Below are 17,972 nucleotides of genomic sequence, written 5' to 3' on the forward strand. Positions count from 1 at the left end.
ATAATGCAATGTGGTAATAAAAGAATGCTAGTATAAAGATGTTGCTTTCTTTTGTGCAAACATCAAGAAGTGTCAGATAATATCCCATGTTTATATAGTTAGTATATTAGCAATATAATCTTTTGTTCTAAGCAAAACTATTTTTATATTTTTTACTAAATTTATATGCAAGACAAATGCAATTTTGTTTTCTATACTTAACAGATTATTTGTTGTGATTATTTGAGCCCACAATGTTTTTGCTGTCCACTCAATGCCAAAGTCAGTTTGTGTCACTGGGGGATGGAGAAAGCTTTGAGGTGTTGAATTGTATTGTTATGCAGAATTGATCTAAACACCTTTGGTTTCCATTGATCTTGAATCAATGCTACAGCGCTCATGACCATCCCGAGTCTCATTACGCTCCTAATGAAGCATTTTTATTCATGCAAACGTCTGTTCGTACCCTCTTTGTGAGAACAGGGAATTCTGAGAATGTCTTCCAGCTGTGAATTATGTTAGGTGAAGCGGTTCGCTGTTTGAGGTGAGAAAAGTCTTTCTCGGTAGCTCATGTAAAGCAACTCGGAGAGATGATCCTGAGGATTAAATGACAGGCTGTCTGCACTACAAAAGAAAACTGATTTCATCATGAGCCATACGGTATTCACGGAGGATAACAAAGATCCAGAACCGACGTTTCTGGTGATTCATCATAAACTGTTGTCGTTTTTGATTGGAATTTAGTGTTTGGGTTTGTGGGAGAAGACTAGTTCATTTAGGTATAGTTTTGTTTAGTGCCAGTGGATGGTTAGCTCTGTTTTGGGGATGTGACATTAAAGTCATATAAATTGGCAGCCGCCTCTCTTTCACCAGCTAGAAACTGGATACTCTTTTGACACACCTTCCATAACCCTCCAGATATTTCACTCTAACTGTTTTAAGCCCCTCCTTCTGACATTTCCAGTAAGTTTCAGTATTTGAAATTGATACTCGAGTATTATTTGACACTTTTCTGTGTTCTTATCTGTTTATCAGTTATCATTGTGCACAGGGAACACATATGAGTCGAGCTTGAATTTGTCTTAAATTTTACCGTCAGACGTTTTGTAATAATTTCTCATTTTTTTGCTTAACATGCAGAGACAATAAGTATGCTGTTTGTAGGTTAGTTTCCCTGAAAACTGTGTTTTTTTGTTTATCTGAGCATCACCAGCAGCCAGACATAGCAACATTTGCTTAAGCAATGTTGTTAGTTTGGGGTGGGACTATCTCCAACCAATAAGAGAGATGGGGGAGTGTCAACTATGAAAATGGTAATTATTTTGCAATTCTATTTGTAAATGCTAGCTGTTATATTAGATGGACAGTAAAGTACATTTTTCAAGAAAACAATTAGTTCACTATATTCTAAAGCATAATATCATACTTTTTATTCAATTTCTTTTATTAAATTAAATTTAATACCTAACTACATAAAAATATAGTGCTCAAGTAAAAGCAAATAGAAGTTTTACTTGAGTAAAAGTAAGAAAGTACTAGATTTCTAATATACCTTTTCACAGCAGTTCCGTTTCAAACAGTACACATAACCAAAAAGGGCCTATTAGTACCTCTAAGGCAGTGGTTTTCAAACTGGGGACCGGGGCCCCCGGGGGGCCGCGAGATGGTGCCAGGGGGCCCCAGTTTTATGACATTTTATGAAATACATTAATTTATCATGAATTCTGTGTAATTAAACCTAAAAAAACAAGGCTACTAACTAAAAGCACTACTTTTTGGTATAATATAATGTTTTTTTAATTAAAATGTTGAGTTTTAGAACAGTATTTTGTAGGGCTGTGAATCGATTAAAATTTTTAATCTAATTAATTACATACTCTGTGATTAATTAATCTAAATTAATCGCCTACATAATTTTTGCTGTGAAAGTATTAAATATTTCTTTTTAAATAAATCAGTGAATAATCAGCATTAGTGACAATGAAGCTCAAAAACTCTTTTATTATTACAGTATTTTCACTGTTCAAATAATGGCCATAACAATCAACAAAAATAACCTAAAGTAATATGCTAAGGAAATAAAGTGCTTCAGGAAGATTATTTACCAAAAGTTTAACAGTGCAATATCAATTGCACGGCTTTTTTGTGCAATTGAACATAAACCTTAAATAAAGAGCCCGACAGGTGGATGACATCAGAGTACCGCGAGAGCATTTAGGAAGCAGTCTTCTGTTATGATTTCTCGAACTGCTCTCGCGGGATTTGGATGTCATCTGCTTCTTGGTTCTTGTGGCGCCACATAAAGTGTACTCACTAGTTTAACAAACCCGTTTTATCAGCCACTGGTTAGATCAACGTAGCAGTCAAAAACGGGATGCGAGTAATCACGTACGAGAGAAATCGTTTACCCACAAAATACAGGACACCTATACTGTGCTATGTTTGGTTTTCTGATCCCAATCTTCATCATTCCGCTAAGCCAAGTCAATCTCCATTGGTCTTTTACACCTTTATCGATCTCCAAAACTTCGGAGCCTTCCTGCATTATAAGTATGTCCATGCTAGCTGAAATAAAGTTTTACCTCATCTTACGCCCTACAGCCAGAAAACCCGGAGTGGATCCGGTGCGTAGTGATTACAGAAAGCTTACAGTGGAGAGAGGAACGTGATTTTGCTCCACTCCAGGCTTTGATCACATCCCACTTAAAAAGCTGAATACACGTCGTATTTATGAAAAGTTAATTTAATAATTTTGCAATTGACGGAAATCCGTGTAACGACGGAGAACTTTAATCCATGTGCTTTGTATGATGTGGTACTTTAGAGTGGACGAACTCTATGATATGCAAATTCTTTGCTGCAGACGTTGCATACTTTATTTTCATCATCACTTCCATCAGGCCGTTTTTTTTAGTAAATGTTACAGTCAATGATCCAGTCACCGCCAGAGCGTTCTCGTCTACCTCCTTTATTTTACAGTCAAATGGTGGCTAGAATGTATCCAGGTTCAATACGGAATGGATTAATCTGCGTTATTTTTTTTAACGCGTTATTTTTTCTCAGATTAATTAATCGAATTAATGCGTTATTTTCACAGCCCTAGTATTTTGTCACAAATTTTCTTTGGGGGGCCGCGAAGGAATGCACCATACACAAGGGGGGGGGCACGCTGAAAAAGTTTGGGAACCACTGCTCTAAGGTATAGGTACCTCACAGGTAAATATCTACCTAAATGGTGCATATTTGGAACTGAAGAAAGTGTACCGTCCCAGTGCTCAAACTCATTTTGAGAAGTTTGAGATGTCTTCGGGGCAACATATTGTGGGAACCCAAGGACGACATTTTGTAAATAAAACCTAAACCCCAACCTTAACCATAAGTGAACCCTAAAATCAGAGGGAAATAATAAGTGAAAAGCAATGGTCTAGAACAGGTGTGCCAATCAAACCTGACTAAGGGCCGTGAGCCGGAAGTAAATGTTGCTGTGTTATATTAAAATGAAAGTTGCTCTGATTCTCCTAATTTATAATTTTCTAATATTTAAAAAATAAATAAGCATACATAACTCTGCTTATGCATAATGCAGTTTTATTTTCAAAGGTAACTGTTTAAAAAAAAAAATTTGACAATCATTTAAAAAATTTCCTTTTGTCTGCGTGCCACTACCTCAACCTCTTCATTATTAGCCTATAGTACCCGAGTCCGTTGAGTTTCGTGACGCATGCTATAGACCCTTTTACTGTTTGTACACAATGATGACGTGGCAAAGTATGCACGCGCATTTTGGCAACGGAAGTACGGCAAGAATCAGCAGTGAAGCAACACAGACCGAGAAAGTTATTTTAAAAAGTTGACTTTATCAACTTTTTCAACACAGGTACCAGATCCGTGAACTATAGTGGAGTAGATACAAGACGTTAGCAGATGACCAAATATAAAGTGGCCAGACACATACGTGTACAATATATTAGTGCAACCAAACAACCAGACCATTTTGGTCCTGGGAAATCATTTTGATAAACTTTCTGAGTTGCTAACACGTTTGAACCACTGGGGAACAACACCACTTCTGTTGCCAAAATGTGTGCGCAGGTTAAGTATGCATGTACATTTAAAAAAAAATTCACTTTAATTTCTTGGATTTAATTTCAGTTTACATTTTTTTAATGTACAAATACAACAAAAAATGTTAGAAAATGTTTAATTAGAAATATGAACATCTGCGTCAATGATGTATATATTTTTTCCTTATCTCACGTGGGATGACGGGCCAAATTAAAGGTTATTGCGGGCCAACTTTGGCACGCGGGTCCTAGTTTGGGCACCTCTGGTCTAGAAGCAGCTAATCCTGGTTGAGTTGAAACAAACTTAAATCTGATTGGTTGATTAAAATGTTGTCCCAGTGTCAACATAATGTTGCCCTCAGGACATCAATCACCAAAATCAAGAGAGTGTCTTCGCTGTGACAGCTTTTGTGTACATATATACTGTAGGTCTCATAATGGTAAATGTGCAAAAAGCGCATCCATACATCATAAAAGTAATCCAAATGACTTTATTTGGTTAATATATGTGACCCTGGACTACAAAACCAGTCTTAAGTGACAAGGGTATATTTGTAGCCAAAGCCAAAAATACATTGTATGGGACAAAATTGTCGATTTTTCTTTTATGCCAAAAAATCATTAGAGTATATGTAAAGATCTATATTTTGAAAATGTCCTAATGTAAACATATGAACATTTTATTTTTGTGAGTGGATGCAATTGCTAATGACTTCATTTGGACAACACCAAAGGCAATTTTCTCAATATTTAACATTTTATGCACCCTCCGTTTCCAGATTTACAAATACTGTAGTTCTTGTAAATATTATCCTATTCTGACAAACCATACATCAATGCTTATTTATTCAGATTTCACACGATGTATAAATCTCAATTTCAGAAATTAACACTAATAACTGGTTTTGTGGTCCAGGGTCACATACAAAATTATAGATGTATGTGAGCAAAAGAAAACAACTCGCTAACGTTTGGTCATGATGTATGTCACTCAGTCTGGCGCACGACCTCAACGTCTGCGTTCTTAGCCACTCCCCGATGTTCGCGGATTGGACCTGCAGATTTTTGCCGGAGAAAACGAAACTCTACACAGCAGTCCCAGACGTTGTTCTGAAGCTAAATGAAAATTAAGCGGAAGAACGTAGGAGGGCGGAGCCAGGCTAGGTAAATATCAGACATAACAAATAAACCTATATTAGGTTGTTTCAATGCAATGCTGGGTTGTTTTAACTCATGGTAGATTTTAGATTGAAGGTGGGTAAATTATGAGATAATTTTCATATTTGGGTAAAATATACCTTTAATCACAGGCATCACAATTATTCTGTATAAAGAAGATATTGAGATAATGTCTGTGTGACAATAAAATGGCTGAATCTACTGTATTATTCAGAGAAGAATGCTATGAATAATACATCAGGCTGCTGTATAATAACCTATACATCTGATCTGACCTTTGCAACAGTATGGAAGGTATTTTTGTTTATGAGCCAAACAAAAGTATGCAATGTCCCCTGGTACCTTTGCTTTTTATTAGAATGGCTCTGTAGGTGGTGTTCGTTGTTATTTTTTTTTTATTAATTTTCTCGTTCTTGTATGCTGAAGGAAAAGCAGTCCTCTGTTGTTTATCATTAATGTAATGACTTACTGCAACTGTCAATATACACCATATTAAGTGTATTGACTTAAATCCACATAATATTTATTTATAGTAGTAAAAACAAAGGTTATAAAACTAAAATTAAATGTTGAACAGCTAATTTTAGTGAACTTTATGTATTATTGTGGTTGTGCAACACACACACACACAAAAATGCTAATGCAAATGTAAATATAACTACTATGTTATTTTTGGGACAACATACTAAATGCATTGTCCCAAAAACTTTGTGTTTTTATTGGAACAACCCATTTTGTGTTACTTTTAATGCAACTTGTGGTGTCACTTTTATTAATTTTAACACATAATGTGTTAAAATGGCATGTAATGTGTCAAACCGCATAAAATGTGTAAAAAATGAACACATCCTTTTTTAGAGACATTATTTGATCACCTAAAAATTTGGTTACATGTTGTTTTTGCCAAAATAACTTGCGAAATGTATGATAACTCACAGCGAAAGCAAAGTCAACAGTGATTACAAGGTGTTTGGTTTTACTCATTCATTCATTTTATATTTATTTTTGGGCTTTGGTTAGACATCTATAAAATTTTCACTGACAAACCAAGTTTTAGCCTAGACGTCTAGGCTGTGTTTGGACGCCTTAGACGTCTTTAAAACGCAAAACTGCTTGCTGGGTAGGGACCACGGAGCTGATTTATTCTCTGTTTTTCATATACATTTATTATTTCTTATTGTTATCGTTCTGTGAAGGAGATGCATCCTCGTAATATTTAGAACAATACGTATATTACTTCAATATTTAACTGATTAGCCCTATAATAAATTTTATAGTTAAACAATACAAATCTTGTAAATGTAATGGTACAGAAGACCCCCCTCCTTTAGTCAAGAACCCCCCCACTTGAATCCCCCCAACCTATGAGCCTATGCACTGTGCTCAGGGGCCACTGAGACTAATAGCCAGCTGCTATTTTGTAGTGACTTTTTTTCTTAGTAGTCACATAGCTGTTCATGAACGTGCAGTGTGCGGACCCAAAACTGTCTTTTCAATAACGGTCCACTGTCAGCCGACGCCACCCCAAAGACAGCGCAATGAGAAGTCCTGAAAACAAGACGAGGTGCGTGTGGTAAATTTGTTTGAGAGTGGTGGCGCCAATGCAAATCCAAGTGGCAGGCAATACCAAGGATCCTCGCCAGGATGGTTTAAATGGAAATCGGTCATTGTGGGAAGGGTTTGCTGGGTCTGACCCCGACTGCTACTAGACAAGCAAGTGTGAAATCCATATGAAAGGTAAGCAGCTGATAACATTACCCAACAAAGGCAATATCATCTTCCCCGCCTTCTACGTTTTCCTTTCCGCCACTCTCATCTGCCTACATCGATTTTGTTTCTCGTCTCGCTACGTATATTTTCGAGAAAACTATTTCATTGTTTTTCTGTTTGTTTGTTTGTTTATTCATGAATGAAATACCTAACCATCATCTATCATTCACATTAAACACTTAAAACTACTGTGTATAGCTGTTTGAAAAGGACCGCTACTCTGTGGTCTTTGTGCTTCCCCTTTCATCCTCTTTAGAACGGGCAGCGTACCGGACAACGCTCTTATTTTGTTTTTGCTTTTAAAGCTCGTTGCATTTTTATTGATCATTGTCAGCCCAAGGTTCATCTCACTTTGTGATAATATTCAGCTCCATTTCTGATGTTTACTTTGCAATTAGGAGCAAATCACTGATGCCTGTGGGGTCTGTTGCCATAGTTACAATAGGGTTCCCGAGGTCTATCATCTGGTCCTCGCGTCCACCAATCAGGTTGCAGAGCCGAAGCTGCAACATAAAGTAAAGATGCACATCTTTCAGCAACACAGTAGTAAGAAACAGAAAGAGATTCATGAGTATAAGAAAGTACTCTGGGGTGGCAAGTAGGCGACTGCGCCCAGTCATGGCGGACCGCAGAAATCACAGCGGAGGAGACACCCAGCAGGAGAGGCAGGTGAGAGCATCAACCATTTTGAGACTTGACTCACATTATTGTTCTTGTAGACGTCCCCGTGAAATGTGTCGGGGAGATGGTGGTCAACAAGATTAGCGTTAACGCGGTACCGCTAATGTTAAAAATAAACGCTTGGCAAATCTGGTCTGGACGATGAGCGTTTGGGCAAATGAAAGCGAGAACAAACAGGATGGCCGTAGTTCTCAATATGATTGTTGAAGACTCTTCAGATCCATTTTTTCCAAACCGCGATCAAAGAACTCCAGCTGGGCTCTTGTTCAGTTTTCGTGCGATTTTCCGATAATTTGCGGACGGGTGGAATCGTTCCGCAAAGTTCATTTGATCGGTCCGAGTACGCATATGTCCGTATCTTTTGTGTTTGTATGTGTGTCTGTATGAAATTGGCCTAGATTAATCATAGCACTCTAAATCTCATTACTTGGAACATCTGAGGGAACGCTGTCTTTAAAGGGCTCTTTGGAGGGGGCTTTCAAATCGGGCCTTCATCAGATCAAAGGCCTCAGATCTGGGATGAATATTTGTCCACGGCGGATATGTTTCGAGCCAATCAAGTATGGTCAGAAAATCCATGATTTGGTGGTGCACAGCAGCACGAGCTCCATGTTCACGTCGAATCCCTACCGAGCCTGTCGATGGCGTGATATGATGTCCGAGGAAGACCCCTCATAACTGGGAGAGGGGGCTGGGTGGAAAACACGAAGATAAAGAAAGATGGACGGAGGACCATCGCCAACTAAACCCAATTGTGCTTAAAGATGGCGGCTGGGCATGCCGCAGACTGCGTAGCGCAAGATCCGACAATCTGCATTTAAGGACAACTGCTGTTCTTGCGCACCGAGGTAACCTTACAAAAAGATGGCATGTGCATGGATTGTTTAGCATTGTAGCACCATTTTGCAATGGCGGTGGTTTCGTCTTCTTCCACGTTGCATTGTATGTCGCTCTTTTCCGACCGCTTGTGTTTGCATCTCGTAGTCTCGCCTCTCGTACGGCCCTCTTGCTTTAAAAGACGGCGCATCAATTGTTACGACCGCTTGCTGTGCATTTCCAGCTCATAGTATCGGTGATAATAACAAGCTTTTAAGCTTCTCTGACTGTGCGTTTGTTAGCGTTCAATCAATCCGACTCTTTCGCCCGTTCATAGACGGCTAGCCCTGTCATTAGCGCTACATTGTCTGCTGATGAAATAAGGCGAAAGCGCTCGCATATTTCATTTTGTGCATGTTTTCGTATGGAAAGTTGAATCAGTAGTTTAGTATTAGACAAACCCCAAGCAACAAACTATTTAATCCTCTGTGCCTAATCCACTCTTGGCCTTGTTAGTCACGATTTATTCAGCTATGACAAAAGATATCAGCAGGACTCCAGAGTGCATTCTGACAGTCTTTAGATAACACCTTTCTCCCAAGACTTCCAAGCGCTAAAAAAGATCAGCTTACCAATACACCAAAGACACTTTCTCTTTATGATGTCCCAATCATTCAAATATAAATCAGCTTTTCTCCACCAGACCCCTTCTTTGTTTCGTAGCGCGCCCGGCGCAACCATTTCAGGCATGCGCTGCTTTGTCTATTGTTGGTTGTATCTTAAAAATCTCAGTTTCCCTCATAATTCAAAGCCTTTTTACAGAAGCGCCAAAGGGAACCTTGAAGTATAACTTATTTGAAGGAATAATTATCTTTTGTAGGAATAAGAAGAGCAGCACTCAGCTTTAACATCTAAATGGGCTATTGTCAACTGATCAGGCCCCTCAAAGATAAGCCTATTTCAAGCACAGCCTACAAGGAGGGGTAAATTTGCACTGGCAGCTGTAACAAAAACCAACACAGAGGAATGCTGGGTAGAAATGTGTTTTCTTACTCCTGTCAAAAGGACTTATCAAAACATCAGAATAAATCAGTCATTTTGGGGCATAATGTCATGGTTGTGTGCTTTCTTGTTTTCTTAGGGCCAATTAACATTGAGAGAACATCTGTATGATATTAATTTAGGAATAGAATATATATGACATTTTATTTTGTAAAATAAGGTGATTTATTTTTACATTTATTTTAGATTTATTTTATGTTTTTAGTTCAATTTTATTATTGCAAACTAAACTACTAAACAGAAAAATTAGGTTAAATGTTTTTGCTCTTCATATTTGTATCTTTTAATGAATATACAGAGGAGCACCTGCTGGACCCATTTTCTTTGAATTCTCATTTACTTAATATGGCTGTCATCACCTTTTTATTGAAAGCTTGAGCTGCATATTAGTCTGTCACATGCACTGAAATGGTTAGACCACAGCAGTCTATACAAGAACTGGTGACATGCAGCTGAGAGATTGGAATGCCTTTTGTGTAGTTTCTGGGCTGGTTGTTGTGTTACAGTCATTGGGGACGCACTATCACAGACCAATTACAGATATCATGAAGTTAGTGTGTATTGTTTTTAAAGGAAAGAGGTATAATGGGAAGCAACACAGACTATCTAACGTAATGTAAGAGGGTTACTATAGCTTCAGTAATGTTATTGGCCATTTGGAGCATAAGGACTCAATTTTCAAAGAACACACACTTTACAAAGTATCACCTCAATATTATGTTGCCTAAATACTCACAATTAAATAATATGTGAAATCCAGACTAAAGTTTTAGAATCCAATTTTGAGTTTAGGAGAATCACATTGACCTGTCAATATTAAAGATATCAACACTGTAAAAAAATTCTGTAGGAATTACTTGCAGCTGGTTGCCGTTAACTAACGGTAGATTTAAATCAGCCTGATCTCACAAATTTACGTAGGGTAGTCACAATTTTTTTTACACATTTTTTGTGGCATTCTCACGGATTGGTTACTCAACTGTTTTGTCCTATTTTCTTACCATTGTCGCTTCGGTTTAGGGTTAGAGTTAACTCAGGCAACAATGGTTTAAAGTAAGAAATTATAAAAGAATAAATCAGAAAAAATAGTATAAACCAATAGTTAAAGTGACATACTAAGCAAACACCAAATCTAACCTTAAACCGAAGCGACAATGGTTAGAAAATAAGAAAAAGCAGTTGAGTAACCAATCCGTGAGAATGCCACGGAAAAATTGGCAAAAATTCCGTGACTATCCCACTGCAAATTTATGTTATTTACTGGCAACATTCCGTTCAAAGCTAAATGAACATTAAACATTTACAAGTCTTTGTCTTTACAGAGCAAAACCAAAACAACAGCATCAAGCAAAGCACTCCGGGAAACAAAATCTGAAGCAAAAAACAGAAAAAGGTTGATGATGATTTCTGGTTCCCAGAATGCTTTGCATGAGGCTGTTATTGTATATTTTATTTTATTATTGTATAGTTTTATTCCGTAAAGATAAAGACTTGTTAATATTTAAAATTTATTTAACTTTGAACAAACTTTTGCCAGTAAATAACATAAATTTAAATCTACGGTAAGTTACCAGCACCCAGCTTCAAGTAACACTGTTAACAGTGAAGGTTTTTTTCACAGAATAATCTTTATATTGTGTAGGATGCTTTTATGTAGAAAACATTAAATCACAAAAAATGACTTTACATGGGTTTTCACATAATGGGTCATATATTCACTTTTTTTTTTTTTTTTTGCATGATTTTACACAATAATGATGCAGTAGTACATTTAGTCATTGTCTTCATTTTTTATTTTCTTTAGACATACGTCTCAAAATTCACCTTCAAGTTTACTGAGAAATTTCTCTCTATGCTATTAAAGTAAATTAACATATTCAAACACTTTATTTGGTCACAATTCAAATTTAAATTGTTTATTTTTATTTGTTCGTTTAAGAAGTGATGATGTAACAATCTTAAAAAATTTGCTGTAATTTTGCAGCTGGTTTCCAGTACCTTACTGTAGAAGATAAAATCAAAAAAATGTTTCATGTTCATTTAACTTTGAACAAAATGTTGCCAGTAAATAACATAAATGTAAAATCTACAGTAAGTTGCCAGTAATACCCATTAATACTGTAATTTCTACAGACATTTGTTAAAGTGGCATCAATATGATAATAACATAAAAACATGAAGAAGTCATTTGGAAAAAGTGACCACAGTAGAAAACACTCTTAAATATGCATAATGGGTTTAACAATGTTGTAAAAATTGTAAAGAAAAAATTAATTAACGTATAGTTATATTTATGTCGATATGAAGATTCCCACAAAAATGAGTGACTGTGACAAAAATTTGATAAAAAATGTATTTAGCAATTGATTTCTTTTATTTCCCCTTATGAAAGAGCAAATCAAAACCCAATTTTCTGAGCCACCCCTGATTCTTGGTTGAAGATATTGATTGGGTTCTTCTGATGAAACGTTTCTTCTGTGATGTTACAGCAGGGCTCCCTGTGGAAACCCATTCATCTGCTCCTGCTCTTGATACTGGTGAATCTGAACAGATGGGGCGGTCACACACAATAGGTTTCATGAAAGACCGCCGTAGGACTGACTAGCTTATCCCGCTTAGCTTACCAGATGTGAGATGCCGCAATCGGATGGGTGCCACTAAAAGAACTTATCTGTTCCCTGCCATTTTTAATGCATGCTTCATTTCATATCCTGTGCTCTTAAATGAGCATTTCATTAAAATTGTCTCCATGTCTGTTGTTTTGTGCCATGCTGTGCTCTGCGCTGTTCATTATTGTGTATGTTGAAACAATGCATTCTGTGATCTTTCCCATAAGACTAAACTCAAAATTAGATTCCAGAAAGATAAACAACGCAGTCTAATAGCCAGGTATAGGAGTTTTACAAAATGGTTTAAATAAATGTTTTACATTTACATCCTTATAATTAGTAACATATAAAGCGGAGTGTATTAAGTTCATCTTGAGAGATAAACTGTGATTCATCGAACTACAATAGGTCACGCTTACAAACACTTGAAAGGAAATGTTTATGATGACTTTGCAAATGGGAAAAATTCATAGGTAATTACTTTTATGGACCTGCTATCATGCCTTGTGTCACGTACCACAAAGTCACCATTTGCATTTATGGTGCGGGATGTCCTTGAAGGTGGAAATTACTCTTGCTGATTACTCTTCCCATTAGTCAGACCTGAAAACCTTTGGAATTTACAATTATGAGTGTCGAGCTGCAGGCATAACTGACTAAATATCCCATATGATTTGCTTTATTCATCCTTATTGCATAGTTATTTGCAATCTGAAATGCAATTTGCAATGTAATGTTCCAAAAATACTTGCAGAGGTATTTTGTTAGAGCCAGCAGAGAGTATAAGGGATGTTTGTAAATGTTTACTCTAAAGCTTTTTTATTTTTTTGACCTTTCCCAATTAAATGTGTAACTTAAATGAGTCAATTAAACTGCAATTACATAATGACTTCACTTATGTTACTTTCATAACACACTGTATAAGGCAATTTGGCCAGAACCTGCAATGGATTTGCTTTTCTGCTGATTTATAGGAAGGTGTTACATTCCCTTTATTCTGTAATATTAACATTAAAGGATATTACTTTGCAAGAGCATTGTAATTATAGATCATCGCCCCATTGTGGCAAAGCGAATAATACATTAAAGTGCATTTAAAATACCCCACAGTTGAATTCCCAAGACTATGTTTGATAGTGCCTCCTGTTTTTGCAGCTGTCTCCCGAGTGTTTTTCTGAGTGCTCTTTAAAATATAATGGCTTTATTGGACATCACTGCCAAGAGAAGAAGTGGACATCATGAGTATAAATCAGAAAAGAGTTGCTGTCCGTTTCTTCGTCTGTTATGCAACCTACCAGCAATCCTACCAGCTGCTTTGTATAGGAGCAGGTACTTAAGCCGAAAGCGCACCTGTCATGTCATTTGTCTAAGAGTTCCAAGGGCACTCAACAGGTAGCAGAATGGCAGCTACAGCTGCCAGTCACAGCCAACATCAAACTTCATGCAGGAAGCTTGCAGAACACAGCTGTCAAATGATTCCCATAGTTTCCTCTGGGACAGTGACTTTCACTTGTATGTAAAAGAACAATTATAGAACAATCTGACACACTCACCCGTATGACATTAACCTCTGGTTGCGTTTTCCCTATAGCAACGGTTCCTGCTCACCTCCGACGGTAATGTCCTCTCGTGAAAGGCTGCGCAATTACAAAATACTCTCCCAATCCGTACAATCTCTCCAAACCGTTTCCAAACACCTCCATTTCATGCTATTTACCCCTCGATTGTTTCCAAGTGGTTGCTCAGAGGTTGTGCACTGAGTTGGTATGCACCCATGGCCATGTGTTGGCTCGCGGTGGGGGGCCCAGTAATGAAAGCCAGGTCTCAGGAAGGGCAAGGATAGATCGGAGTTTGCAGCTGCTGATGCCATCTGATTTGAACACTGGCCCAGCAGACCTTATGGTATTCACTAGCCCATACATAGAGAAATATGCATGCTCATTTGACTGTGAAACTTTATTTAAGAAAAAATAAATCAACCCTGTGTACAAACATTAACTGCAATGAACCACTACTCAAATGTGAATAAGCATCATGAAGTCATTTAAGTCGTATATATTTAAGTGTTGGACTGGAACCATTGGAGTGTGATGCTATAAGATTTTCCATATTTATGTTTTCAGATTCGGATGGACACAGTAAATAACCTGGAATGGACAGATTTTTTGAAGACAATCAGCTTGGTTTCTCTGACAAAACTGAGGATGCAGTTTTTACTGGAACTTGATTTAGTAAATGATATTGAAATGGAATCTGCCGATGGTTGGAGAGTTGGGGGATGCCAGAAAACGCGAGACGGAAACACAAGATTTCTCCAGGTAATGCATTTTAATTTTCCCCCTTATTATATGAAATTTGGGAATATAACTTTGTGCAACCTCGGTGCTTGTTTGTAAACTGTTGTACACAAACTTTGTTAGTTACACATTTCAATGTATGTTAGTATGAAAATAGTAAAATCAGACTGCTGAAATGTATTTTCCCTCCTTTTAAAGGGACCCTCATGTTGTTATAAACCTGTATACATTTCTGATGAACATAAAGGAAGATATTTTGAGAAATGTTTGTAACCAAACTGTCCGTGGACCCCATTTACTTCCATAGTATTCTTTTTTCCAACACAGGCTCACGGCAAGTCGTGTTATAGTAACGAAAATGTGGATTAATTTATTTGTGTTTGCTAACACAAATTTCCGCTGTTTTTCGTGTCTTTGGAGACGAATGTCCTTTTCGTCCTTCTCAGCACGAATTTCTATCAATGGTTTTTCGTGTCTGTGCCATGACTTTTTTATTGTGTCATTTTACTTTTTTTCTCATCGTTCTTTCCTATTTTTAAATCATTGTCTCTTGGGGTTAGGGTTAGATTCGAGTTTGTGGATGTAATTTTATGCATTGGTTTCTACATGTTTTTCGTCCGCTTTTAAAACTATTCTCGCCTGAAGTTGGGGTTTGGGTTAGGAAGTTGCAGAAAGTGATTCTAACCCAAACCCTAAGCCTCAATGGTCAAAAAATAGAAAACAACGATGAGAAAACAAAATATAAAATTACACGATCAAGAAAGTCGTGCAACAGACACGAAAAGCCATTTATAGAAATTTGTGCTGGTAAGGACGAAAAAGACATTCGTCTCCAAAGACACGAAAAACTGTGGAAATTCGTGTCAGCAAACACGAATAAATGAATCAAAATTTTCGTTACTATAACACGACTTGCCGCGAGTCTGGGTTGCTTTTTTTCTACTATGGAAGTGAATGGGGTCCATGAACGGTTTGGTTACAAACATTCATAAAAATATCTTCCTTTGTGTTGATCAAAACAAAGAAATTTATATAGGTTTGTAACAACATGAGAGTGAGTAAATGATGTCAGAATTTTTACTTTTGGGTGAACTATCCCTTTAAAACATGCAAAGGGAATGTAACTTTAAAAATGTATTCAAGTGCACGCAGTTACTTTTAGGGCTGTGCAAAAATATCGATACAGCTAACTATCGTGATACTTTTTTCCGCAATAGTGTATCTGTGTGTAGTGTGTAGTTTAATCTCTACTGTTGATATTTAAAAAAAAAATTAATAGTCCCTCCACTGCTGCTGTAGTTGTCGCTGTCCAGTTGTCTGTCATATACGGGCAATGTCTCAGAAGTTAGTGGGAGTGAAAAAATGGCAGAAAATTTAAAAACACCTGCAGCTTTCGTGTGGACGCACTTTGGCTTTAAAAAAAGTAAAAAAATCAGCAGTATTTTTTAAAATTTTTAATAAAAAAAGCATTGCAATGTATCGCAACATGCAATGTTTTGTATTGTATTGTATCATGACCCATGTATCGTGAGGCCCTTGCCAATACCCAGCCTTAGTTTCTTTCTGGTTTTGTTATGCTGGTTTGTGCCTTACAAATGTGCAAAGTGTCAAAATAAAGGCATGTGAATCATTAGAAATGTTCTTTGCTGTGTATAAATACTCATAAAAGAGCATTTTTCAAAGTGCGCCAAGGCCACCAAAATTCACCAAAAATTTTTGGTGTGTCAAATTAAAGATGAAGTTATATAAAAATTTTTGACTGGGCCCCATGAGCAATTTGAATGATGTCATTAAATGCGTGGTTCAACGCAAACTGCTCTTTCATTTTCAGATGATCTAATCAAATAAAGTCATAAAAAGGAGGAACGGGACTCCACATTCCAAAGGCCTTTGATCTTTTCACAATAAATCCATGAGATTACATGCCTGATTATATCCAGGTGTTGAGTCATAACTTCAGAGGATTGGCGCATACAAAGTAATATTCGTTTTAAGGCCTGCTAATTTTTTCAAAGGCAGGTCCTTTAACACTATACGACCTGCACTTTATGTCATAAGACATAAATGGCCTTGCTGAACTTTCTCATAAATCCAAAACAACCTATCATCTGCAAAAGCTTTTGATATTCTCTCACACACAACACGTTCCCTCACTAAAATGTAGATTTTAGTCTTTGTTTATAAAGGTTGAATAGGAGGCTGGAAAAGGAAAGAGGAACAAAAACTTTCGGTATGGTTTGACTTTAGAAACCGTGTGTAAAAGGATTATAAACATGCATAGCTCCAGCTGCATGCTTTTTTATGACTGCAAGAACAGCATTTAAATCTCCTGCATTCTTTATTTATTGCAACGTACTTTCATGTTTTGGCAGATGGAGAGATAGAGTCCGAAATGTACCCGTGATTGTAATCTCCCCTCACGCTGGGAGTTGCGGAGGCTGTTTCATAGGCATTTTTTGCTGTGTTAAGATCAGAAGTATGACATAAGACACTTCATTATGTTTAAGTTAAACTGGAGATTGTCAAAAGAGATGCCGGCAAATTGTTTCTATAAGTTTATCACGTGTATATTAAACACCTGACACAAAAAAATAATAATCCATGAATAAAGCTGTAGTAAATTGTAGTATATTAATTACTTTGTTAATGTTTACCCAACAAATTACACTTTGTTAATGTATACTGTAAAGTAGGCTACACTGTAGAAATTACAGTATTACTGGCAGCTGTACATTTATGTTATTTACTGACAACAGTTTGTTCAAAGTTAAATGAACATTAAACATTAACAAGATTTTTATCTTTACAGAATAAAACTAAAATACCCACATGCATGGGAACCAAAATCTGAATGAAAAAAAAAAACAGTAAAGGGTTGATGAGGATTTCTGGTTCCCAGAATGCTTTGCATGGGGCTGTTATTTTATAGCTTTATTCTCTAAAGACAAAGACTTGTAAATGTTTAATATTCCTTTAACTTTGAACAAACTGTTGTCAGTAAAAAAACATATATTTAAATCTACAGTAAGTTACTGGCAAACAGCTGCATCACTGTAAAAAAACTTGCTGTAATTATGCAGCTGGTTGCCAGTAACTTACTGTAGAAGATAAAGACTGAAAATGTTTCCTGTTCATTTAACTTGAAACAAACCGTTGCCAGTAAATAACATTAATGTAAAATCTACAGTAAGTTACTTGAAGCTAGTTGCCAGTAATACCCAGTAATACTGTGATTTCTACAGAAATATTTTACAGCATTTTTTAAGTGTAGTATACTTTAACATGTTTTATTGTTAAAAATACACAAAAATGTCTAGGATTTTTACTTCAGTTTAATTTAGTAAATACTAAGGTTTACTATAGTCTTTTTACTGCAGGGGTAGAGCACTTTGGAAGTTTAAAGTGTCAGAGATGGATAGGGAAATACATAGGTGTGTGCTACTAAAACTAAGATTATTTCTTTAAGGTATAGTTCACTTTGGCTGTAGCTGCAAACATACTGTATATACAGCTAG

General features: G+C 36.7%; 1 protein-coding gene across 1 annotated transcript in view; it reads left to right on the forward strand.

Annotated features, from left to right (window-relative positions):
• Positions 1 to 7,524: 7,524 nt before the first annotated feature.
• The window catches only part of axin1 (axin 1), a 43,853-nt gene continuing 33,405 nt past the window's right edge, over positions 7,525 to 17,972 (forward strand). The window contains exons 1-2 of the mRNA XM_055190284.2: positions 7,525 to 7,661; positions 14,284 to 14,478. The gene's annotated coding sequence lies outside the window, so the exon portion shown is untranslated. The remainder of the gene's footprint in view (positions 7,662 to 14,283; positions 14,479 to 17,972) is intronic.

Source organism: Misgurnus anguillicaudatus, chromosome 19 (assembly GCF_027580225.2).
Source record: "Misgurnus anguillicaudatus chromosome 19, ASM2758022v2, whole genome shotgun sequence".
In the NCBI taxonomy this organism is placed as follows: Eukaryota; Metazoa; Chordata; class Actinopteri; order Cypriniformes; family Cobitidae; genus Misgurnus; species Misgurnus anguillicaudatus.